Source organism: Phyllobates terribilis, unplaced genomic scaffold, assembly GCF_046119375.1.
Source record: "Phyllobates terribilis strain yellow unplaced genomic scaffold, ASM4611937v1 Scaffold_4__5_contigs__length_816908805, whole genome shotgun sequence".
NCBI lineage: Eukaryota > Metazoa > Chordata > Amphibia > Anura > Dendrobatidae > Phyllobates > Phyllobates terribilis.
The window spans coordinates 55,571,001-55,583,347 of NW_027362764.1; the positions used below are offsets into that span (position 1 = coordinate 55,571,001).

Consider the following 12,347-nt stretch of genomic DNA (forward strand, 5'->3'; position numbering starts at 1 on the left):
ATGTGCCCACGTGAACGCTCAGGGGACCTTTGCCAATATCACGAGCATGCGGCATCAGTCAGGGCACATCTGTCTATGGCAGCGGCATCCTTCTCCCACAATCTCACATGTGCTGGTAACAGATCGGCTTTTTCTCTTTCCTTCCAGTCCAGATTTGCTTATCTCCTCAGAGCAGCTTCACTTCCTTTACTAGTTGTTTGCATAAGAAGTAGCAGATCAGTATTTTGGTTGCAGGGGGCAGCTGAGAATATTCCTCGCTCATACATTATAGTGATGGTGTTATGAGGCCATGTTCAGATGGCACCAACTTTTTGCAAATTTTCAGTGTGGATTTAAAAGCAGGTCTGTCAGCAGATTTCACAACACAAACTGCATACATTAGTGTATAGATGTCTTAGACCTGATGAGGCTGGTGTAATCCATATTAGAATGTCTGTATAATCCTACATTGATTGGCAGATCCTCAGTTCCCCTCCTACCTGCTGGTGAAGTTCCACTAACCTATCCAAAATGACAAATTCTAAGTGTTCCTCGTCCTCTGCTGCTGACTCCCCACCTAACTAGCCTGATTGTTAGCTCCTCAATGCCCCTTCTCCTCTGCTGCTGAATCTCCACTAGCCTAAATGACAGATTCTCAGTGTTCCTCCTCCCTGCTGCTGCTGATTCCCCCACCCATCAAGCCTAATTGTCAGCTCCTCAATGCCCCTCCTCCTCTGCTGAATCACAACTAGCCTAAATGACAGATTCTCAGTGTTCCTCCTCCCTGCTGACGCTGATTCCTCCACCCACTAAGCCTGATTGACAGCTCCTCAGTGCCCTTCCTCCTCTGCTGCTGAGTCTCCACTAGCCTAAATGACAGATTCTCAGTGTCCTCCTCCCTGCTGCTGCTTACTCCCCCACCTTAAGTCTGATTGACAGCTCCTCAGTGCCTCTCCTGCTATGCTGCTGAAGCTCCTCCTCAGTGACCCTACTCTAATGCTTCTGCTGCAATCTCACACTGCTCAATACAAGCTGCAGCTGTCAATCAGGCTGTGTGGCCGTAGACTGAATACGCTTGGACTCATGAACTCTCTCATTCTAAAGCTGGACTCACAAAATGTTCATTTATTTCAGGATTAAACAGCCATTCTCAATTGGATTTGCACGGTAAATACACCAGCCTCATCAGGTCTAAGATTTTTTTGCTAATGTATACAGTCTATATTGTGAAATTTAAAAAAAGGATACAATTTAATAACATAAAGCAATATCACTTTCTAATAAAATGCATAGACACAGGATCTTCAGCACCAAGTACACAAAGTGAAAAAACCTACTCAGAAATCCGGGCACGCTGCAAACTTTTAAATCCGCTTGCTCCTTCTATAGCAGAAATGCAGCAGATTATCTCTGCAGATGGCCCTACAATCATGTCAATGGCAGTAAAATCTGTGTATGCCTTAAGGTTAATGGAGGTCATGTGCTTCCCAGCGAAACACTGAGGTCATGTCCAAAGATGAAGCCCTAACTTGGCCATACATGGGGTAGTTTGGTCCATTCATAGGAATAAAATTCGAGCACTGCCCAATAGAGGCGTCTCAAGTGAGATGTGACAAACAGATTTACTAAATATATAACACCACTATAAAATAAAGATGCCAAGAGTCCCAAAAACAGTATTTCCTCTTCATATTGACACAGATCTGACTCTTCATACATATGAAGAGTGGAGCTTGGAGAACATCCAGTGTGCCCATTAGCAGCAGGCATCTGCCAAATAGGCTCTTATGTATAATGCTAGAACCTATTTATAGTTGAAGAGGAGGAGGGAGGGCTCTGAATTAAGCTTGATCGCTCCATACAGAAGAATTAAAGTGGTATTCCCAAGTTGTCCTTGCAGTCTCCTAACTTCCTGGTTGCTTGGCTGGGGGTGGGGTTGGGAAGCTTCTTAAATCACCTTTCTGCTACTATACATTAACGGTCTGTCAGAAGATGTGAGTCTATACTGTTACCGCTACATTTAAATATACAGATAACAGTGCATTGGAACAAGCACACCACTCAGGAAAGTGAGAGCCATGACTAGGAGAACTGCTCTGGAAACTAAGGATGCGTGGGGGCAGGAGGATTGTGATTTTACAAGACTGATAAGAACCCTGTCAGGAGCTTATAAGTAGGAGGAAGGGAGTTAAGCAGCTAACAGTTATAAAGAAATCAATGGCCTGGAGAGAGCTAGTTAACACATAAGGGTTTTTGATCTTCTCCAAAATCCTCCTCGTAAACAGCTTTAAAAACACTTGTGTAACTTTTCCTATACAATGCTATGAAAAATCCACTTTGAAGTTTATATGAGGAGTTTTCCTGAGCATTTATTTTACAAAGGAGGTTTTAAAATTACACCAGGGTGAAAAAAAACTGATTAAATTTGCTCCAAACTAAGAACTGACTAAAAAAGGACTGCATAAAATGCTTCAAGAAAAAGAAGAAAAAAAACCTCTTCAGAACAAGAAAAAAACTCCTAAAAAAGCTTTTCCTGAAGCAGTCTGGACTTAAATTACTTGCAGTTTTTGACCACCTCACCAAAAATATTGTGTGAACAAAGCCTTAGAATGCAATCCATTAATTCACAGTATCTTTCCGTATTACCCATCCAGCTCCATGAGATCAATTTCTTATTTTCCACCTGGCGGCTGGTTGTGGTGTTGAGTTGACAGGTCAGTCCAAACTCTGTCATCTGAGGTTTCGCACAAGCGCCATCAGTACCTGTGATCACTGCACGAGACCTCGGCAAAAAGCACAAGCTGACAAAACTGGACTGACCTGTCAAACACAGGAGGCCGGCTCCGGGCGGGGAAAAAGGAGTGAGTGCTGGAAAGCGGGAAGTGCTACGACACGCCCCCAAAGCACTGCAAGCGAATCTCCATACAACTTCAAAGGCAGATTTCTCAGCAATATCAGTTGGATTTCTAGAAGGAATTAATTTACTTTGTGTAGAAATTCCTTCAGACAGGTTCTCTTGAAACCTGCTTTTTTTTTTCCTCTCTACAGAACTTATACAATGAGCCAAGTAAGATTAATATTTACAGTCTCAGACTTCTCAAGATTTCCAATCCAGATATCTGAAATCTTTGTCTTCTTGGTTTACTTTGTGCATAAATTGAAACAAAATAATCAGAGTATCTCGGTGTGTAAGGCTGAGTTCACACGATGAGTTTTTCATGCGTTTCCGCGGCGTTTTTGCAGTTGCGGAAACGCATGAAAAACGCATGGTAGAAGGGCAGCAATGTTCCCCAATTGAAATCCGCATGTGCTGTGCCCATGATGCGGATTTTTCCGCAGCGTAAACGCTGCGGTCAAAAATCCGCAGCATGTCAATTAATTTTGCGGAAACGCTGCTCTTTTGCCGCCATTGACTTGCATTAGACCGCATGGAATCCGCATCACTGTATATGTTGATGCGCTTTTCATGCGGTCTAATGTGCGGATGGTACCCGGGTGTGGAGGAGAGGACTCTCATCCAGACCCAGGTACCATTAAAAAAAAAAGAATAAAATAAAAAATATATATATTCTCACCTTCTGACGGCCCGCGCTGCGTCCTGCCGGCTTCCCGGGCACTTCGCGGTTGAATGAAGGACCTTCGCTGACGTCAGAGTCATGTGACCGGGTCACGTGACGCTGACGTCGGAAGGTCCTAAAGTCTTCACTGCCGGCAGCCGGGACCGATGAAGCAGGACACCGGGGGCCATCAGAGGGTAAAGTATAGATTTATTTTTTATTTTTTGACATTCACACACTATATAAATCCATGCCGGTTGCATGGATTTATATAGTGTAAAGTTGACAAGCACTTTCCAAGTGATGCTAAAATCGCTTGGGAAGCGCTTGTCAACCCGCATGCGGAAATGAAAGTGAAGAACGCTTCATTTCCGCATGTCCCTGGCAGGAAACCGCATGTACAATCCGCATGCGTTTTTTCCTGCCAGAGAGATGCAGAAACGCTCAGGAAAAAATCCTGAGCATTTCTGCATCGTGTCCACATACCCTAAAGGAAAGGAAAAAGTTCTGCTACAAACAGGGCTGTCAGGGAGAAGGTCAGAGCTGAACCGGGAGAGAAAAGAACAGGAATAAAAGGAAACGTCATTGTGAAGGTTTCAGTCCACAGCACGATTATTGAAATGGACACCGTCACAAAGACATCTCCCTTTATTTACTGAGGTCTCCCGTGTGGTGTAGTATATAGAGGATGTGTCCCGTGTGGTGTAGTATATAGAGGATGTGTCCCGTGTGGTGTAGTATATAGAGGATGTGTCCCGTGTGGTGTAGTATATAGAGGATGTGTCCCGTGTGGTGTAGTATATAGAGGATGTGTCCTGTGCGGTGCAGTATATAGAGGATGTGTCCCGTGTGGTGTAGTATATAGAGGATGTGTCTCGTGTGGTGTAGTATATAGAGGATGTGTCCCGTGTGGTGTAGTATATAGAGGATGTGTCCCGTGTGGTGTAGTATATAGAGGATGTGTCCCGTGTGGTGTAGTATATAGAGGATGTGTCCCGTGTGGTGTAGTATATAGAGGATGTGTCCCGTGTGGTGTAGTATATAGAGGATGTGTCCCGTGTGGTGTAGTATATAGAGGATGTGTCCCGTGTGGTGTAGTATATAGAGGATGTGTCCCGTGTGGTGTAGTATATAGAGGATGTGTCCCGTGTGGTGTAGTATATAGAGGATGTGTCCCGTGTGGTGTAGTATATAGAGGATGTGTCCCGTGTGGTGTAGTATATAGAGGATGTGTCCCGTATGGTGTAGTATATAGAGGATGTGTCCCGTGTGGTGTAGTATATAGAGGATGTGTCCCGTGTGGTGTAGTATATAGAGGATGTGTCCCGTGTGGTGTAGTATATAGAGGATGTGTCCCGTGTGGTGTAGTATATAGAGGATGTGTCCCGTGTGGTGTAGTATATAGAGGATGTGTCCCGTGTGGTGTAGTATATAGAGGATGTGTCCCGTGTGGTGTAGTATATAGAGGATGTGTCCCGTGTGGTGTAGCATATAGAGGATGTGTCCCGTGTGGTGTAGCATATAGAGGATGTGTCCCGTGTGGTGTAGTATATAGAGGATGTGTCCCGTGTGGTGTAGTATATAGAGGATGTGTCCCGTGTGGTGTAGTATATAGAGGATGTGTCCCGTGTGGTGTAGTATATAGAGGATGTGTCCCGTGTGGTGTAGTATATAGAGGATGTGTCCCGTGTGGTGTAGCATATAGAGGATGTGTCCCGTGTGGTGTAGCATATAGAGGATGTGTCCCGTGTGGTGTAGTATATAGAGGATGTGTCCCGTGTGGTGTAGTATATAGAGGATGTGTCCCGTGTGGTGTAGTATATAGAGGATGTGTCCCGTGTGGTGTAGTATATAGAGGATGTGTCCTGTGTGGTGTAGTATATATGTCACAGTGGCGGTGACCCGGTCTGTGACCCAGGGCGGTCAATCCAAAGGGAATATTTACAGGGGAATTAATAAAGTTTTTATATACAGTTCGTGACGCCACCTGTGGTATGCGTCTAAAGGGAGCCGCCGCTGCGGAGCAGGTCCTCTGGAGCTGATGTTAGTGCAGCAAAGCTGGTGTGGCTCTCCACAGGTAGAGCTTAGCTCCAGGGCAGTGTAGATGTTATAGGTTGTGCTGGGCGTTGTAGTGCAGGGGTGATGGCGCAGATATTAATCACAGAGACAGTGGGGTGCAGTCTTCCGAGTTTACTCACAGTTCTTAAGTTCCTCAGCTTACAGGTTTCGGAATACAACCTCCCACGTCGTGCTGCGTTCACCAGGCAGGGGTTCAGCAATCCCTCAGGTGGTTCAAGAGTGCCTGACAGGACCCCTTTCTATGTGCCTTCCTCAGTCGTCTTCCTGCGCTGGCTCTCACCCTCCTGCCCTGCGCCTCGCAATCAGTGTCCCAATCCGGTAGCCTCGGGTCTTGTCGGGCGACCTGCAGTCCCCTGGACCCTTTGTGGCCACCTTCTCGGCGATATAATTGCGCTTGTGGCCACTGCACCTTGCAAGTACAGCAGCCTCCGGTTTCTAGCTGAGCCTTGTAGTTCTCCACTAGTTTAGGGGCCGGTCCCCTCTGCGGCTCGATCCCTCCACCGCCTGGCAGATTCAGGCGTACGGGTGGCCTCCAGCACTTCCCGTACCCCTGGGATCCGTCCTGTTCCTGCAGCCTTTCTCCTGCTCCCTCTACTCTTCCTTCAGTCCTGGGCCTTTCCTCAGGCCCGCTCCGGAGCAGAACTCTGTCTTTCCAAGATGGTTCCCCCTTTTATACAGCTTCTGAAGTGCTCCCCTGGATCTACGTCCTCCACCCACACCCACTACATGGTTCCCCCTCACTTGGCTCCCCTCCACTCCAGCCAGGGACTGTGCTCTCCCTTAGGAGCAATCTCGCCGTGCCCTACTGAAGTGGATTTGTTGGATGCAGGTGTTAGGGTCCCGGGCAGCACTCTATCCTTACCTGAGAGTGGGATACCACACCTCTGGGTGAGATGTAGCATCTCTGTGGCGACTGAACCCACAGGGGCGCCACATACCCCATTGGTAAAACACAGCACGTCCGCGGGCTGGAACAGAGTAAAAACAAGGTATTTCAGACTTACAAAAATTTTAGAATGCATTCACATATAAGATTAATCAGCTAAACTTTTTCTTCCCTTTATGGGAGGCACATTACTTGAACGTTACTGGTTTCTTTGTCAAAACATTATAAGAATTTTTCAATAACATTTTTCTTCACATATAAAACATTTTCCATATAAAACATTTGTCAACTGGTAACAGCGCGATCTGTAACCGGGTGTCCATTTTCTTTATCAAGGTGCAAACTAGCAAACATGAACTTGAGGGACCCATCCGAAAACCCTCAACGTAGGCCCTGGGCGTGGCTGCAGGGCATAGATGATCCAGGTGTTGGACCACATCTTCGGCCACGCCAAACGGGTTTTTGTTCTGAGGTCAGCTTTGTATGTATAAAACCAATAAGGGGCAGTTTAAGAAGTGCAACTATTTATAATGGAGAGTTTTTGGCTGCTCACAGTCCTCAGCCTACAAGTTCTGGTACCCTTACCGGGTAATCAAATAAACACACACATAAATCTGTCACACTTGCAGTGTCTCTGCCATACCTTTCCAGGTACCTATTTACAGTTCAGTTTCTCTACTATGCTTTAGTAGTGGTGTCCCTGCTGGGGAAACACATCATTTTTGTGGGCTGACCCAGCCGGGTCATCAGCCCTAGACTGCGGGGGCAGGTCCTCTTCCTCTTCAACCACTCTGTACACTTGGAGGGCGTACCACCCACGCTCCCCTTTGTGTCGGCTGTAATTGACACGATCACCGGGGTAGAGGTTTCTGTCAGGATGTCCTTGCTCAAGATGGGACTCGACATCCCGCCGATTCACAAATACATCCCGGGCTATCTGTGGATCTCGTATGAAGCCCCATCCGGCTTCCAGGTCAAACTTGACTATAAGCCCCTCCACACGGGGACTGGGCGTGACGGATTCTGTCTTGCGGGCTTGAGATTAGGCTGCCATATTCCGGGCCTCCATTTGCTCCCAGCGCACCCGCAGGGTGTGCCGCTCCTTTTCTATCTGCAGGAGTTCTTGCCAGCAGTATTGCTCCCTACTGAGGGCTTGGGCCTGGGTCTCCCGCGGGAACCCCATAAGATTTCCCTCCCGGTGGTCCCACCGAAATTATTCTCCTCTTTGGCAGGCAACCGGGGGCGCTGGTGCAGGTAGTAGAGGGGGTCCCTGCTTGTCCTCGACTTTGTCTGACCAGTCGTAGGTGGTACGTCCGTACACCCACTTGGGTGCAGGGGCAGGTGGCTCTGAAAGGGGGCCGAGCAGTAGGTCCACGGCATGGGCGCCCGGAGTTACAGGTTCTGGGCCCAGGAGCTGCTCTAGGGCGAACGCGCCCGGGGACGGAGGTTCCTGCAGGAGGCCCAGGAGCAGGTCAGCACTTTCAGCACCCGGGACAGGGAGACTCCACTTACCTGCTCACGCGGCCGCTCCTGTGCTGCACGCTGCCTCCTGGCGGCCATCAGACTCCGCCGGGGCTGGAACGCTGCTGATGTCACATAACGCTCTCTGCTGCCGAGCAGCATTCTTCTCTAGCAACTCCTTCTTCCATCTTGCGACCGCTGCCTGCTGAGCCTCCTCCACTTTGCGGCTCAGCTCGTGCACCTCCGCCTGGAGGAACACGGTATCCTCCGGGGACTGTTTAGAGATCACCCCCTCCAGGGTGAGGGGTGTCTCTGACTGCTGCAGGCCATGGGCGGGAGCTTGGTCCTGACCTCCGTCCATGTCGGCTTCCGGGTGCGGTCTGTCTGGTCTTCGGGAGACCACACCCTGTCTCCACTGTTTCTCTCCTCCTCCTCTCTCCTTTCGGGGGTGGTTCCATGGCAGCCTGCTGTCGGTTACTCCTAGGGACGGTCCCCCCACTTTGATGGACACATCTATATACATGGTCAATGTGGCTTGGGGCAGGACCCGCTTTGGGTACCATTCTGGAACCCCGCCCACGATGGGAGGTGGTTTCTTGTTGTCTTTTGGCTCGCACATAATGGCGCCCGTTCTTCTGGGGCGGGCGCCACATTCAGTACAGAACACAGTCTCTAGGCGCACAATACCCGGCGATAACTGGTGGGCTCAAATCCTGTTCGTGACGCCAAAGGTGACGCGCCCCGTGGGCCGTGGGGTTCTAGGTGCTGGGCCTGTCGTTGCTAGGGGAGATGTCACAGTGGCGGTGACCCAGTCCGTGACCCAGGGCAGTCAATCGTAAGGGAATATTTACAAGGGAATTAATAAAGTTTTTATATAAAGTTCGTGACGCCACCTGTGGTATGCGGCTAAAGGGAGCCGCCGCTGCGGAGCAGGTCCTCTGGAGCGGATGTTAGTGCAGCAAAATTGGTGTGGCTCTCCACAGGCAGAGCTTAGCTCCAGGGCAGTGTAGATGTTATAGGTTGTGCTGGGCGTTGTAGTGCAGGGGTGATGGCGCAGATATTAATCACAGAGACAGTGGGGTGCAGTCTTCCGAGTTTACTCACAGTTCTTAAGTTCCTCAGGTTACAGGTTCTGGACTACAACCTCCCACGTCGTGCTGCGTTCACCAGGCAGGGGTTCAGCAATCCTACAGGTGGTTCAAGAGTGCCTGACAGGACCCCGTTCTATGTGCCTTCCTGTCGTCTTCCTGCGCTGGCTCTCGCCCTCCTGCCCTGCGCCTCGCAATCAGTGTCCCAATCCGGTAGCCTCGGGTCTTGTTGGGCGACCTGCAGTCCCCTGGACCCTCTGTGGCCACCTTCTCGGCGATATAATTGCGCTTGTGGCCACTGCACCTTGCAAGTACAGCAGCCTCCGGTTCCTAGCTGAGCCTTGTAGTCCGGCCACTAGTTTAGGGGCCGGTCCCCTCTGCGGCTCGATCCCTCCACCGCCTGGCAGATTCGGGCATACGGGTGGCCTCCAGCACTTCCCGTACCCCTGGGATCCCTTCTGTTCCTGCAGCCTTTCTCCTGCTCCCTCTCCTCTTCCTTCAGTCCTGGGCCTCTCCACAAGCCCGCTCGGGAGCAGAACTCCTACAGAGCCTTTACTCCCCTCACTTTCTTCCTCCAACTGATCTGTCTTTCCAAGATGGTTCCCCCTTTTATACAGCTTCTGAAGTGCTCCCCTGGATCTACGTCCTCCACCCACACCCACTACATGGTTCGCCCTCACTTGGCTCCCCTCCACTCCAGCCAGGGACCAGGGACTGTGCTCTCCCTTAGGAGCAATCTCGCCATTCCCTACTGAAGTGGATGTGTTGGATGCAGGTGTTAGGGTCACGGGCAGCACTCCATCCTTACCTGAGAGTGGGATACCACACCCCTGGGTGGAATGCAGTACCTCTGTGGCAACTAAACCCGCAGGGGCGCCACATAGTATATAGAGGATGTGTCCCGTGTGGTGTAGTATATAGAGGATGCATCCCGTGCGGTGTAGTATATAGAGGATGCATCCCGTGCGGTGTAGTATATAGAGGATGTGTCCCATACGGTGTAGTATATAGAGGATGTGTCCCGTGTGATGTAGTATATAGAGAATGTGTCCCGTGTGATGTAGTATATAGAGGATGTGTCCCGTGTGGTGTAGTATATAGAGGATGTGTCCGTTGTGGTGTAGTATATAGAGGATGTGTCCCGTGTGGTGTCTTATATAGAGGATGTATCCCGTGTGGTGTAGTATATAGAGGATGTGTCCCGTGTGGTGTAGTATATAGAGGATGTGTCCCGTGTGGTGTAGTATATAGAGGATGTGTCCCGTGTGGTGTAGTATATAGAGGATGTGTCCCGTGTGGTGTAGTATATAGAGGATGTGTCCCGTGTGGTGTAGTATATAGAGGATGTGTCCCGTGTGGTGTAGTATATAGAGGATGTGTCCCGTGTGGTGTAGTATATAGAGGATGTGTCCCGTGTGGTGTAGTATATAGAGGATGTGTCCCGTGTGGTGTAGTATATAGAGGATGTGTCCCGTGTGGTGTAGTATATAGAGGATGTGTCCCGTGTGGTGTAGTATATAGAGGATGTGTCCCGTGTGGTGTAGTATATAGAGGATGTGTCCCGTGTGGTGTAGTATATAGAGGATGTGTCCCGTGTGGTGTAGTATATAGAGGATGTGTCCCGTGTGGTGTAGTATATAGAGGATGTGTCCCGTGTGGTGTAGTATATAGAGGATGTGTCCCGTGTGGTGTAGTATATAGAGGATGTGTCCCGTGTGGTGTAGTATATAGAGGATGTGTCCCGTGTGGTGTAGTATATAGAGGATGTGTCCCGTGCGGTGTAGTGTATAGAGGATGTGTCCCGTGCGGTGTAGTATATAGAGGATGTGTCCCGTGTGGTGTAGTATATAGAGGATGTGTCCCGTGTGGTGTAGTATATAGAGGATGTGTCCCGTGTGGTGTAGTATATAGAGGATGTGTCCCGTGTGGTGTAGTATATAGAGGATGTGTCCCGTGTGGTGTAGTATATAGAGGATGTGTCCCGTGCGGTGTAGTATATAGAGGATGTGTCCCGTGTGGTGTAGTATATAGAGGATGTGTCCCGTGTGGTGTAGTATATAGAGGATGTGTCCCGTGTGGTGTAGTATATAGAGGATGTGTCCCGTGTGGTGTAGTATATAGAGGATGTGTCCCGTGTGGTGTAGTATATAGAGGATGTGTCCCGTGTGGTGTAGTATATAGAGGATGTGTCCCGTGTGGTGTAGTATATAGAGGATGTGTCCCGTGTGGTGTAGTATATAGAGGATGTGTCCCGTGTGGTGTAGTATATAGAGGATGTGTCCCGTGTGGTGTAGTATATAGAGGATGTGTCCCGTGTGGTGTAGTATATAGAGGATGTGTCCCGTGTGGTGTAGTATATAGAGGATGTGTCCCGTGTGGTGTAGTATATAGAGGATGTGTCCCGTGTGGTGTAGTATATAGAGGATGTGTCCCGTGTGGTGTAGTATATAGAGGATGTGTCCCGTGTGGTGTAGTATATAGAGGATGTGTCCCGTGTGGTGTAGTATATAGAGGATGTGTCCCGTGTGGTGTAGTATATAGAGGATGTGTCCCGTGTGGTGTAGTATATAGAGGATGTGTCCCGTGTGGTGTAGTATATAGAGGATGTGTCCCGTGTGGTGTAGTATATAGAGGATGTGTCCCGTGTGGTGTAGTATATAGAGGATGTGTCCCGTGTGGTGTAGTATATAGAGGATGTGTCCCGTGTGGTGTAGTATATAGAGGATGTGTCCCGTGTGGTGTAGTATATAGAGGATGTGTCCCTTGTGGTGTAGTATATAGAGGATGTGTCCCGTGTGGTGTAGTATATAGAGGATGTGTCCTGTGTGGTGTAGTATATAGAGGATGTTTCCCGTGTGGTGTAGTATATAGAGGATGTGTCCCGTGTGGTGTAGTATATAGAGGATGTGTCCCGTGTGGTGTATTATATAGAGGATGTGTCCCATGTGGTGTCTTATATAGAGGATCCGGGAGGTTTTTTTTGTCAATTTACTAATAAACTTCCAGGAGGAATAACAGAGGAACGGCATAATATTCTACCAGCTTAATGAACGCTGCAAGAAAAAAATCCTTGATTCCTGACAGTAATGTGCACCGAGCACGGAGGATGTGAATGCACATTAGTGATGAGCAGACTGAGCATCGATCAGTAGGATGACAGACTGCAGTTTCCTAAAATGAAAATCAATCCAACCACTTGACGTTCAAATATCAAAACATTAATGGCTGCTATTAGGCTTCTGATTATTATGCCCCACAATCTGGAGTGGATTTTTTTTTAAGATGGGTTTTAATTAT

General features: G+C 48.8%; 1 protein-coding gene across 2 annotated transcripts in view; it reads right to left on the reverse strand.

Annotated features, from left to right (window-relative positions):
• The window catches only part of VPS50 (VPS50 subunit of EARP/GARPII complex), a 215,986-nt gene that overhangs the window by 82,963 nt on the left and 120,676 nt on the right, over nucleotides 1–12,347 (reverse strand). The gene's annotated exons all lie outside the window — the stretch shown is intronic.